We start from the raw sequence: 12,829 nt of genomic DNA, 5'->3' as shown, positions 1-12,829 counted from the left end.
ATGTAAGGTAACTTTGTCTTTATGGAAAATCAAGTATGAAGGTTTTGAGCACAATACTTGTATCTCAGAAACTCTTTTGGCTGAGGTAATGGCTCCTAAGAAAATTGTCTTCCATGAAAGATATTTGAGTTTGCATGTAGCGGAGTGCTCAAAGGGAGATTTTGTAAAAGACTAACTACAGCACAAGATTTAGGTCCCAAGGGGGAGTAGGATCTTTAAAGGGGGGCTTTAAGAGAAGAGTGCTTAACTTATGGGATGCTACAGAAGAACCATTTATTTCAACATGGAAATTTGAAACCACTGCTAATTGTACTTTAACGGTAGAAGAACTAGCTCCTTCTTCAAAAAGATGCACTAGAAATTCCAAAATGTTATGAATGGGGGCTTTGAAAGGTTCAATATTATGTTTTTGAGCTCAAAAAACAAATCTTTTCCATTTGCTGGAGTATAATTTTCTGGTGAAAGGTTTATGAGAGGACAAAAGAATATGACGGGCAGGAGAAGAGAGCATAATTGTATGGCTATTAATGGAACCGGAGGAACCAGGCAGCCAGCCTGAAATTTACTATGTCTGGATGTATCATGCTTGTTGGGTGAGACGAGAGGTCCGGATTAAGATCCAGAAAGTTGAATCATGTGAGGCCAAAGAAAGGGAAAACAAATATGTTGAGGCCAGTAAGGGGAAATGAAGATTACCTTGTTCTTCAACCTTGCAGCTTTATGAAGAAATGTGGACATTAATGGAGCGGAAGGATACACATAAAGGGGGGGAGGGTGTTCAATCGTGCAGTAGAATGTGCCTCGGGATTCCCCCTGTGGGGGAGATTACAGCAAACTAGCTGCTACATTTGTTGTTTGGGGAGGCATGAATAGATAGCAGCAAGGTTGGCCCCACTGTCAGAAAATCGTGTTTGCAATCTATTTGTTGAGGAACCATTCGTGAAGTAGAAGAAAGCACCTGCTCAGCTTCTCTGCTATCACATTGGACTTCCCCAGATTATGGATTTCAAAAAGAAAGTGGTTGGAAGAGATCACTCACTGCCACACTCTGAGAGCTTCTCAACACAACGGGTAGGATTTGGTTCCTCCCTATTTGCTGATGTACCAGATGAGTGACGTTGTCTAACTGTACTGCAATTGTCCCCAAAGGGAGAGGATTCTGCAATGCTAACAGCAATGCTCTCATCTCCAGGACATTTATAAGCAAATTGGCCTCTTTGTGGGACCAGATGCCTTGGACTGTCTTCCCCAGATAATGCCCCCAGCTGGGAAGTGTCTGTGATCACTATGGCTTGGGCTGAGGGGGAATGAACGGACAATCTTGTAGAACCTGGTCTGAGTGAATCCACAATTTCAGATCTCTCTTGCAGATGTGATTCCTATCTTGTAAGACTTTGGATGATAAAGAATCGACCATTGTGTAGCTAACATCCATTGTAGAATTCTCATGTAAAACCTGGTGAGTGGTACTAAGGTTATTGCTGCCACCAATGATCTCCGAGTGTGAAGGACCAGTCGGGCTGAAACTGAAATGCTGCATATTATCTTCTTGACCTGAAATCATATAGTCTGAACTGTCAGTAATGGAAGGGAAGAAATGGTTGTCTTTGTATTAAGAACATCTCCTATAAACTCTAAAATCTGAGTCGGTTCCAGATGAGATTTGTTGTAGTTCATGATAATCCCCAGATGAAAGCAAGTCTGGAGAACCTGGTTTCTTGCAGATATGAGTTGATGCCTGGTCATAGCGGTAATGAGCCAATCGTCTAGATATGGAAACACTAGGAATCCTTGCATTCTTAATTGAGCTGCTACTACTACCATGCAGTTGGTAAACACCCTGGGGGCTGTGGTGAGTCTGAAGGGCAGTACTCCGAAATGATAATGACTGGCTCCCAGCCGGAAGCATAAATACCTTGTGGATCATCTGTTCATCTTTATATGATAGTACTTGCCCTTAAGGTGTACAGAGCACATCCATTTGTTCTCGCCTAGAAAGGGGGGAATGGACTGAACCGTGACCACCCAAACCTTGGTTTTTCAAACTGTCTTGCGTCCTCGGGGGGTGATCTTGGGGAACTATCCCCTTCCTCCAAACCTGTGTCCTTGGTCAAGGACTCAAAAAAGTCCAAGTGCCTCCTCTTGCACTTGCACTTGTGAGGAACCTCCTCGGGGAAGGGGGGGGGGGGGGGCTGTCCGAGGAGACCTCACCAGCAACATCATGTTCCAATGGAACGACCTGGGATGTTGGAGCAGGCTTTCCCTGGGACTGGATGACGGAAGTCAGACCCATCTGAGATGGAGTGCAGGGTGGAGCCGTAGCCAAGGTCGCGGGTCTGGAATCTCTCGACAGAACCCTCTCCACCACGGCGAATGGCAAAGGAGAGCCGCTCTCTCTGGGATCCGAGAGCAGACTCTCCCTCTGATCCGAAGGGTGGATCAGAGCCGGAGCCAACGCGGTCGGATCTGAAGGTCCAGTATGCTCCGACCTGGGCAGAGCCGAAGGCACAATGAAACCCTCGGATCCGAAGCTCAGCTCTCGACTCTGAGAGTTCAGATCCGAAGAAAAGGGACCCGGCAAACTCGAGGGCATCGTCAGCGCCGAAGTACCCGATACTGTAGGCGCCAACACACCCCCGGCGCCAATGCTACCCGGCTCCGAAGACTTCGAACCCGGGAAGCGGGTCAGAGAAGGAGCAATCAGGGCAAAAAATGGGGTTGAGCTCCGGGGGAGGCAAGAGCACTCCCATCTGCAGCTGGGCCTGGAGGAATCTTCTCATCATTCGGTCCAAGTCTGCATCCGTCAGGCTTATGGTGGATCTGGATGAGGCCACCGAGGCAGGACGGGAGTGCCGCCATGACCTCGACGGGGGCCGGGCCTCCTCCTCCTCCGGTCCCGGTGAGAAACAAGGAGACAAGAGCCGAGGGGGAGAAGGCTCGGAAGTCCTGAAGGGAGAAGACCACTTAGCCGGTGGGGCCGATGTAGAGGCCTCGGCCCGCCGCTTGTGGTGCTTCTCCCTCCGCTTCTCTTTCCTGGACTCCCTATCCTCCTGGCCTGAAGCGGGAGGTTGAGTCCTGGCCAGGGGAAGGGAGGCAAAAGTGGCAGTAGCTGCAGCCGCGGCAGGAGCCACCGGGGGACCGGAGGCCGAAGCCGAGTCTGGGGGCAGCAGTCCTGCCAGAATCAGCTTAGCCTGCCGGTCCTTAAGTGCCCTGGGGTTGAACACCGCACAGATGGAGCAACCTGAAGACAGGTGTCCAACCCCAAGGCAAAACACACACAGAGTGTGGCCATCCGCCGGGGATAGCTTATGGCCACACTCGGTACACTTGGAGAAAACAACTTTTGGGGCCTCCGACATACTAAAAAGGAAACACACATGCTAGGCCCCAACACACAGCACACTCCCTAATGCAGTAACGAAAGTGGGGGAGGAAAAAACTATCAAGAACAGGTTTAAAAATTATAAAGGGACCTGTACACAACACACGCACACTAAAAATTACTGAAAAGGAGAGAGAAAAATAGTAAAATTTTCTCACAAAAAGCGCTAATGCCTCGAACTCAGTGATCGAGCTGCTGGACGAAACCGCGGCACACTAGATCTGAGGTCAGGTAGGGTTGGCAGGGGATTATGGGTAGGGGAGGAGCTTGGAGCTCGGATCTATGCTGTTGGAAACTGCCGGCTCGGATCCAATATGGTTCCGAAGACCCATAGGTTGATGCACAAATTAAGTTAACTACTTCAGATTGGGGGTTAATGATGAAGAGGAAGAGGAGTCAAAAAGAGATTCATCTCCTTGGAATGAGCTTAAATTAAACCTTTTCCACTGACTTCTGTAATCTTTCCTAGTGGAGAACGTCTGAGAAGAGTTAAGGATGTGAACATCAGAGGAATGTTTGGAACTTCTGGCCATCACTGGATATAGACAGAAATCAAAAGGGTAGACTGAAAGAATTGATGTCTGGGTGAGGCCTGTCGGACAGCTGAGATATTAGATTTGGACTGGGATCCAGGACTCAAAGAGGGTGAACTAGGTGACTCAAAGAAATGGGAACCAGACCTGATTGGGCCAAAAGCGGTCAATAACAAATAACTGGCATAAAGGAGACCTGGCAGCATGGTATGGACCAGAGTATCCCTCAGGGACTGTCCCTCCTAAGGGAGCAAGGCAAAGAAAACCTATTCAATTTGGCAGTGGATGGGGCTGGAAACAGATCACACCAAAGTTGGCCCCAGCTGCTGAAAATCATGGATGTCACTGAAGGATTGAGAGACCACTCATGGTGCAGGAGGACTGATCTTCTCAGTCTAACCACTAGAATATTTGACCACCTTTGGATGTGCAGTGCAAGAAGAAACCACTGGGAAGACAATGCCCACTGCAAAACCTTCATGGCTTTTCAACCTAGGAGGTAGGAAAGGTTTCCGCCTTGTTTGTTGATGTACTACACAACAGACAAATTTTCCATTTACACAGCAACTACACCTATGGGAAGGCGATACTGGAAAATCTGCAATAGTAGAACTAACATCATCTCTAGTACACTGATGTGAAGCCTGACCTAGATCTGAGACCAGATGTCCTGGACTGTTATCCTTTCAAAATGCCCCCACCCGCTAGCAGAAAGGAACCATCTATAGTCACTGTGGCCCGCAGAGGAGGAAAGACAAAGGGATCGCCTAAGGGAACCATGGCGGATGTTATCCACTACTCAATATGCTGTCTGCAAATGAGGGTAAGCCTGCCTGGCACGAAGATTTATAGGTTGATGGAGGACAGATCACTGAATTCCAAGTCTATTGAAGGACTTTCATGTAAAACCTTGCATGAGGAATGAGAGTGAGTGACATTGTCATGGACCCCAGTAGACACAGAATCAGATGGATTAGTAGATGTTGATACAATAGCATTTGAGATGCTTGCAGGCACAAAGAAAACTGTCTAGTTGGAGGAAGCTTGGCTATCTGACAAGTGATGCCCAGTTAGCACCCTATAAAATAAGAAGTTATGTACCTACCATAACGTTCCATGTTAGTTGTCTTCTCGCCTTCTTTCTTGCTGGATGGGTTCGGAGCCGATCCTCGGCTCCGACACGGCCAATACTAAAGCTCGAGAGCTAATTCCACCGGCTCGAGGCTCCCCTATATCCCACAATGCTAGGTGGTAACTACTCAGATCTTGTTTGATAGCTAGACCAAGCAACTCTAGTCTCCATAGCATGGAGAAGGGAAACCCGCCTCTATAAAAACCTGAGTGAAAGGTATCCCAGACCTAACAAAAAGGGGAAAAAGAGGTGGAAGAACGTGTGGGAATGACGACTTCCAGAGGAAGATCACAAAATGAATTCCTATCGGTCTGTCCAGGCTTGGGGGAAAAAGGGTGGGACGCAAGAAAGAAGGCGAGAAGAAGACAATTAACATGGAACGTTATGGTAGGTACATAACTTCTTAATGTTAAGTTGTCTATCTCGCCTTCATTCTTGCTGGATGGGACTGTGTCCCTAACATCTTATCCCAGGTGGCCTATCGGAACAGACTCTTGAAAAAAGTGGAACCAAAGTTGGCACGGTTTCTGGAGACCATGTCCAATTTGTAATGTGAAATGAAGGTATGAGGAGAAGCCCAGGTGGCTGCTGCACAAATGGAATCTATTGGCAGCCTATCCTGAAAAGCTACGGATGTAGCTAAAGCCCTAGTTGAATTAGTTCTAGGTCTTGAAGGTAGTTTTTGATGTCTGATCTCGTAGATGAAGGTAATTGTAGAGGTGAGCCATCTTGAGAAGGATACTTTAGTAACTGGAAGGCCCAATTTCCCTTCCGCATATGATAGAAAAGGCTGATCAGATTTCCTGAATTGTTTAGTCCTGTCTAAATAATATCTAAGTTGGCGGTGAACATCCAGAAAATGTAGCTTTTGTTCCGACCTGTTTGAATAGTTAGGGAAAAATACGGGGAGATCAATAATTTGGTTTAGGTTTGCTTGAGAGGAAACCTTAGGTAAAAAGGATCGATTAGTAAGGAGGGATACCCTATCTTTGTGAAACACGAAGTAAGGAGGACGACTGCACAGAGCATGGAGTTCAGATACCCTTCTCGCTGAAGTTATAGCTACTAGAAAAAGTGTCTTCCATGAAAGCAACTTCAGAGAACATGAAGCCGCCTGTTCGAAGGGGGGAAGGATCAAGGATACCAGAACCAAGTTCAAGTCCCATTGAGGCGGGGGATCTTTGATTGGAGGTTTGAGAAGAAATACGCCCCTTAAAAAGGCTTTGCAGAGCTTGTGAGCCATGATGCTAGACTCCAAGACACCTAAATGATAATTAGATATGGCAGCCAGTTGAACGCTAATGGTAGATGAAGAAGAGCCTAAATGAAAGAGCTCTGCTAGAAAGTCTAGAATAGACTGGATAGGTGCAGTGAAGGGATCTATATTTTTTGATGTTGCTCAAAAAGAGAAACGTTTCCATTTGCTACTATAAATCTTCCGGGTAGAAGATTTATGAGAGGCTATCAAGATATCTCGGACCAAGCGAGATATTGAGGGAAGCCTGGCTAAGGTCGGAATCGGAGAATCCACGCTGTGAGGTTGAGAGAATGAAGAGACTGGTGCAGCTGACCCGATTGGTGGGTTAACAGATCTGGCACTGGGTCCAGATGCCAAGGCTGCTCCAAAAGGTAACGATGAAGAAACGGAAACCATATCTGTCGAGGCCAGTAAGGGGCAATGAGGATCATTGTCACTCTCAAGGTGATGGCTTTCTGAATTAGTTGAGTTATCAGTGGAAAAGGGGGAAAGGCATATAGAAGTCCCCGGGGCCAATCGTGGACTAAAGCATCTCTGGTGGGATGGCCTGGTAACGGGAAGAGAGTGAAGAAGTCGTGACACTTGCTGTTTTGGGGAGTAGCAAAAAGATCGCAGCAAGGCTGGCCCCATCTTAGGAATACTTCTTCCAGTACTGATTTCTTCAGAGACCACTCGTGGGGCATGAGAATTGCCCTGCTCAACTTGTCTGCAATCACGTTGGATTTCCCGGGAATGTGCATTGCTACCAGAAAACGCTGAGAAGAGATCGCCCATTGCCAAAGTCTGAGTGCCTCTTGACATAAGGGGTATGATCTGGTCCACCTTGTTTGTTGATGTACCACACTACGGACATGTTGTCAGTCTGAATTGCAATAGTCCCAGTGGGAAGAGAGTCGTGAAGGGCTTGCAACGCTAAAAGCACTGCTCTAATCTCTAAGACATTTATGTGCAAGTGGCACTCGAAAGGTTGCCACGTGCCCTGGACTGTTCTGCCCTGATAATGCCCCCCCCACCCGATCAGGGAGGCGTCTGTTGTCAATGTGGCGACTGGGGGGGATGAGTGAAGGGTCTTCCTTGGAGAACCTGAGGTGATGTGATCCACCAAGACAGATGATTCTTGCATGATTGAGTTATCAATATGGTATGGGACATCGGGAGCTGTTGGAAGGACCATTGTGTAAACAACATCCATTGGAGGATCCTCATGTGGAAGCGAGCTAAGGGTAGAAGGGGGAATAGCTGCTGCCATGAGTCCTAATACCTTCAAAACTAGTCTGGCTTTGACTTTGTTGCAATGAAAGAGAAGGGAAACTTGCTTGCGGATGTCTGACACTCTTTGTTCTGTAAGTCTGGCTGAAAGATTGAGTGTGTCTAATGTGGCGCCTATAAAGGTAATAGATTGACAAGGCGACAAGGCAGATTTTTCTAAATTTATTGAAATGCCTAGAGCTTGGCAAGTTAGGATAGTGAAGTCCCTGGATAGAAGAAGTTGATGTCTGGTGGTGGCAGTAAGGAGCCAGTCGTCTAAATATGGAAGCACCTGGAATCCTTGACGTCTCAAGTGAGCCGCGACCACTGCCATGCATTTGGTAAACACTCGGGGGGGCTGTAGTGAGACCAAAAGGCAGGGCTCTGAACTGGTAGTGACTGGCTCCCAGCCTGAAGCGGAGAAATCTCCTGGAGCGTCTGTTCATCTTGATATGGTAGTACGCGTCCTGAAGATCTATCGAGCACATCCAATTGTCCTGACCCAAGTAGGGTAGAATGGACTGTAGCATGACTATCTGGAATTATGCTTTTCTGACATACTTGTTTAAGTTGCTGTGATCCAGTATGGGCCTCCAGTCCCATGTTTTCTTTGGTACCAAAAAGAATTTGGAGTAGATTCCGGATCCTTGCTGGTCTGCTGGGACTGACTGGATAGCTCTTTTTGATAGCAGCATTGAAATTTTTAATGCTGCTTGTTCCCTTAGACTGGGTGGAACGTCTGGAAGGGATCCTTTGGGTTGGGATGGGATGTGAATAAGGGGAATTTTGTAACCCTCTGATATGATCGACTGTACCCGTTTGTCTTGTGTAAGGGAAAGCCAGGCTTTTGGGTACAGAGATAATCTTCCCCCGACTGCCTCCGAAGGTGGACAGCCGGGCAGCCCCTCAGGGATGCTGAAAGGATTTATCAGAGAACGTTTCTCTGCTACCCTGGTTTTGTGGACCTCCTCTGCCTCTAGGGCGGCGTCTATTGTTATTCCCCCCTCTGCCCCTAGAGGGGAATCGACCTTGTGCATCAGATGAGACTCCCTGGGTTTGTTTGCAGAACCACATCTTTGCTCCCCTCTGACCTTGGGATAAGGCCTAGAAGGGGTAAAAAAACGGACTCCTACGGCAGAGAGAGTCTTACCTTCTACCTCACACCTAGTCAATGTATCCTTCACCTGTGGACCAAACAAGGATGATCCATCAAAGGGAGAATTGGTGAAGGACGCCTTGAAAGGGTCCGCAAAGTTGCACAGCCGCATCTAGGCGTGACGTCGTAAGGCAACGCCTGTGCCTGCGACTCTACTCGCCCCATCCGCAGCATATGAGATAAGCCGCATGGAGGAGTTAACGATGGAGTTCAGGGTTGCCAACTGGGAGTTCATTCTGTCTTGGAACCCCTCAGCTGTTGGATCCTTTATCGCTTCACTCATATCCTTGAGTAAATCTCTCTGGAGATGAGTGAAGTGACATAAGTAGTTCAGCGACCGCATTGAAAAGGTCGCTGATGAGAACATCTGCTTACCGTACCTGTCCAAGGTCCTAGATTCCTTATTAGGAGGATGGACAGGAACGGAAGGATCGGCTAACTCCTTCTTAGTGGCCGCGGCCACCACCAACAGGGACACCTTTGGATAAAAAAATCTTTATTTTTAGGGGCAGTAATAAACTCAGATGGCCTCCTCAGGGTGGGTTCCACTGAATCAGGAGCCGTCCAGGATTTCCTTGCCACCACTTCCATAAGGGGGTCAAAGGGAGGGGACACCCAGGAGGTAGAAGGGTGAGAACCAAACGCCTCAAGATACACTGACTCATCCTCTGAAGGGTTAAGGGCTGGCCAGTTCCCCCTCTGTTTCATGATCTCAAGGATGTCAGCAAAGGAGACATCCTCAGAGGGGGATCGAGGGGAACCTTCACATTCCTCTAAGTCAGTGTCAGAGGTGATAGACTCAGGGGAGTCAATGTGCTTCCTCTTGCACTGCCTCTTCCTAGGGGGATCTCCTACTGGGTCAGGAGAGGCCTCGGAAGAGGAGGAAATTCCCAATGGGGAAACTTGAGGAGTTGGCTCTCTGCGGTCTGATGCAAGGGGGTGGGTAGAAATCACCGCAGGCACTGAAGATGGAGGGGCTGACGGAGCCAACTGTGGGGCAGACCCTGGTTCTAGCACACTCCGCTTGACCTCGAAGGCACCCCTGTCGGGCAAGGCCGGAGGTCCCCGCTCCGAAGAGACAAGGACCCCCCCCGGCACCGACAGGGATGGCTCCGAGGCCGATGTCGGAGCCGAACTCACCAGCGCCGAAGCCCCGAGAGGGAGAGCGGGGTCAGACAATGGTCCGAAGCCACTCGCCCTCTCGGAGCCGACGAGGGAAGCTCGGCGCCGAGATCCCTCCAAAGAGGAGATCGGAGCAGACAACGGAGCCAAAAGGGAAGGTATCGGATCCGACGCACTGCCAGTCATGGCTACGACGAGCCCTGGCTCCGAACTCAAAGGAGTCGGAGGAGGAATACATTGGGGAACAGAAATAGCCGCTGACTGTTGAGTCGGGCTATGCAGCGTTTGGGCCAGTGCCTCGGACTTGAAAAGTCTACTCACTACCCTTTGCAAATCGTGGTCAGATAGCCTGGAAGACAGTGAGGAATGTGATCTATGGATCCGTTCTGAAAGAAGAGGGGATCCTGGTGCCGAGTGAACGGAGCCGATGGAGGGGGATCTAGACCTCTTCCTCGAAGGTTGCTCTGATAAGAGTATTGGAGCCAACTGAGTGTTATCAGCCTCGGCTCCGGCCGGAGCCGAGGTAACAGTATGAGGCTTGGAAACATCGGCTCCAGCTGGAGCCAATGTCGAAGCAGACTTTATTTTTCCAGAGGTCGGCTCAGAAGCCGGAGCCGACTGTTTGGAAGTCTTAGAAGGCTTCCCCGACACAGACTGGGTCGGGGGGCCTTCAGGCTTTAATAAGCCACACAAGATCAATTTATTCTTGCGTTCCTGCAGGACTCTAGGGCTGAAACCATGGCATACAGCACATGAGTCCTGCAGGTGCAAAGGTCCCAGGAAATACACACAAGAAGTGTGACCGTCTGTCAGAGACATTTTCTGACAGCACAAGTCACACTTCTTGAAGCCTGAGACCTTAGATTCCTTAGACATATTAAAGTTCTAAGAAAAACACACACACACACATACACACATACACACACACACACACACACACGCACACACACACACACACACACACACACACACACACACACACACACACACACACACACACACACACACACACAGGCCTTAAAGGAAAATAAATCACCCGTCACACTAAAGGACTAGGAGAAGGAGGGGGAAGGGGCCTAAGGCCTAAAACTAAAGGGGAATAAAGAAAGGGATTATGAACACAAGAGTTGTCGAACCAGGAAAAAAGGAATGTAAAATTAAAAGTTTTAATAAGAAAGTACTAGGGGTCTAAAGATTAGAAAATTTTTAAATAAATTTTCCACTAACCTGCCAGAGCCAGTAGAAAAGCACCTCGTCAGCTAAGCGGCAAATGAGATCTGAGTAGTTACCGCCTAGCATTGTGGGATATAGGGGAGCCTCGAGCTGGTGGAATTAGCTCTCGAGCTTTAGCATTGGCCGAGTCGGAGCCGAGGATCGGCTCCGAACCCATCCAGCAAGAATGAAGGCGAGATAGACAACTTAACATCAAGAGTTATGTACTTACCATAACTTGGCATCTGTGTTATCCTATGTCATAATTCCTCACAGTAAGGTCTATCTGAGCCGGGTACATCTGCATAGACAGATGAAAGGCTCAAGCTCCTTCCTCTCCCATAATCCCCTGCTGCCTTCTAACCCTCATATCAAGTTTGTTAAACTATCCAGTATCACTACATCCCCAAAGGGAAAAGAAGAAAGTGTCTGGGATCCAGAACACTCCAATTTCCTCCGAACATCCAACAAGGAAGGTGGATGGTGGGAGGGAAATGTGAGGAATAATGACATAGGATAATACAGATGTCAAGATATGGTAAGTTCATAACTCTTTATCTGATGTTATCCATGTCATTATTCCTCACAGTAGGGTCTATCCAAGCCGGCAACATCTGCATAGACAGATGCAAGGCTTAAGCTCCTTCCTCTCCCATAATCCCCTGCTGCCTTCTAACCCTCATATCAAGTTTGTTAACATATCCAGTATCGCTACATCCCCAAAGGGAAAAGAAGAAAGAGTTTGGGATCCAGAACACTCCAACTTCCTCCGAACATCCAACAAGGAAGGTGGATGGTGGGAGGGAAATGTGAGGAATAATGACATAGGATAATACAGATGCCAAGCTATGATAAGTTCATAACTCTTTATCTGATGTTATCCATGTCATTATTCCTTACAGCAGGGTCAGAGTCCCCCAGCTACCATTTACCCTGGGAGGCCTCAAGGAAGGACATGCCGAAGCATTGTGAAACAAAAGGAAGCCCTGTTTCTGGAAACCAAATCCAGCTTGTAATGTGATATAAAGGTGTGAGGATAACACCAAGTGGCAGCAATGCAGATTTATCCTCAACTGAGAGTCTGGCCATGAAGGCTGAAAAGGTAGCCAAAGACCTAGTAGAATAAGCTCCAACCAGTCCTGGAACCTCAAGACGCTTATTGCTGTAGACTGTCAAAATACAGCTGGAAATCCACTTAGAGATAGTCACTTTGGAAATGGGGAGGCTACAGCTATTCGGGGAAAAAGCCAGAAAAACTGGTCTGATTTCGAAACTCCTTAGTTCTGTGCAGATAAAAAGTAATTGCCTGTGCACATCCAACGTATGCAGAATGTACTCTCCTCTACTGGAAAAATTGGGAAAGAAAACTAGTAACTGTATACATTGGTTTAATTGGATCCAGTAGAAACCTTGGGCAAAAAGATGTCTTCTTTCTGAGAAACACTCTATCTTTATGAAAGACCATATATGGGGAGCAATCAAAAGGGCTTGCAGTTCGGACATCCACTTAGCAGAGGTTATGGATACTGGGAAGGCTGTCTTCAAAGACAAGAACTTGAAACTGCATTAACTAGCAGGCTCGAAAGGGCTCTTAGTCAGAGATGGCAACACAAGGGTGAGATCTGAAGGAGGCGAAGGATCCTTAACAGGAGGTCTTAGCAAGAACACACCTTTCATTAAGGCTTTACAGAGTCTGGAAGAGAAGGTAGGTTTGTTCTTCTCACGGAAATTGGAAACGGCAAACAAGTGAAGTTTAATAGTAGAAAAGCTTGCCCCTTCCTGAAAA

Source organism: Protopterus annectens, chromosome 8.part0 (genome assembly GCF_019279795.1).
Source record: "Protopterus annectens isolate FY-2018-M chromosome 8.part0, PAN1.0, whole genome shotgun sequence".
NCBI lineage: Eukaryota > Metazoa > Chordata > Ceratodontiformes > Protopteridae > Protopterus > Protopterus annectens.
The sequence above is the reverse complement of the archived record's forward strand: the minus strand, read 5'-3'. Positions refer to the sequence as shown.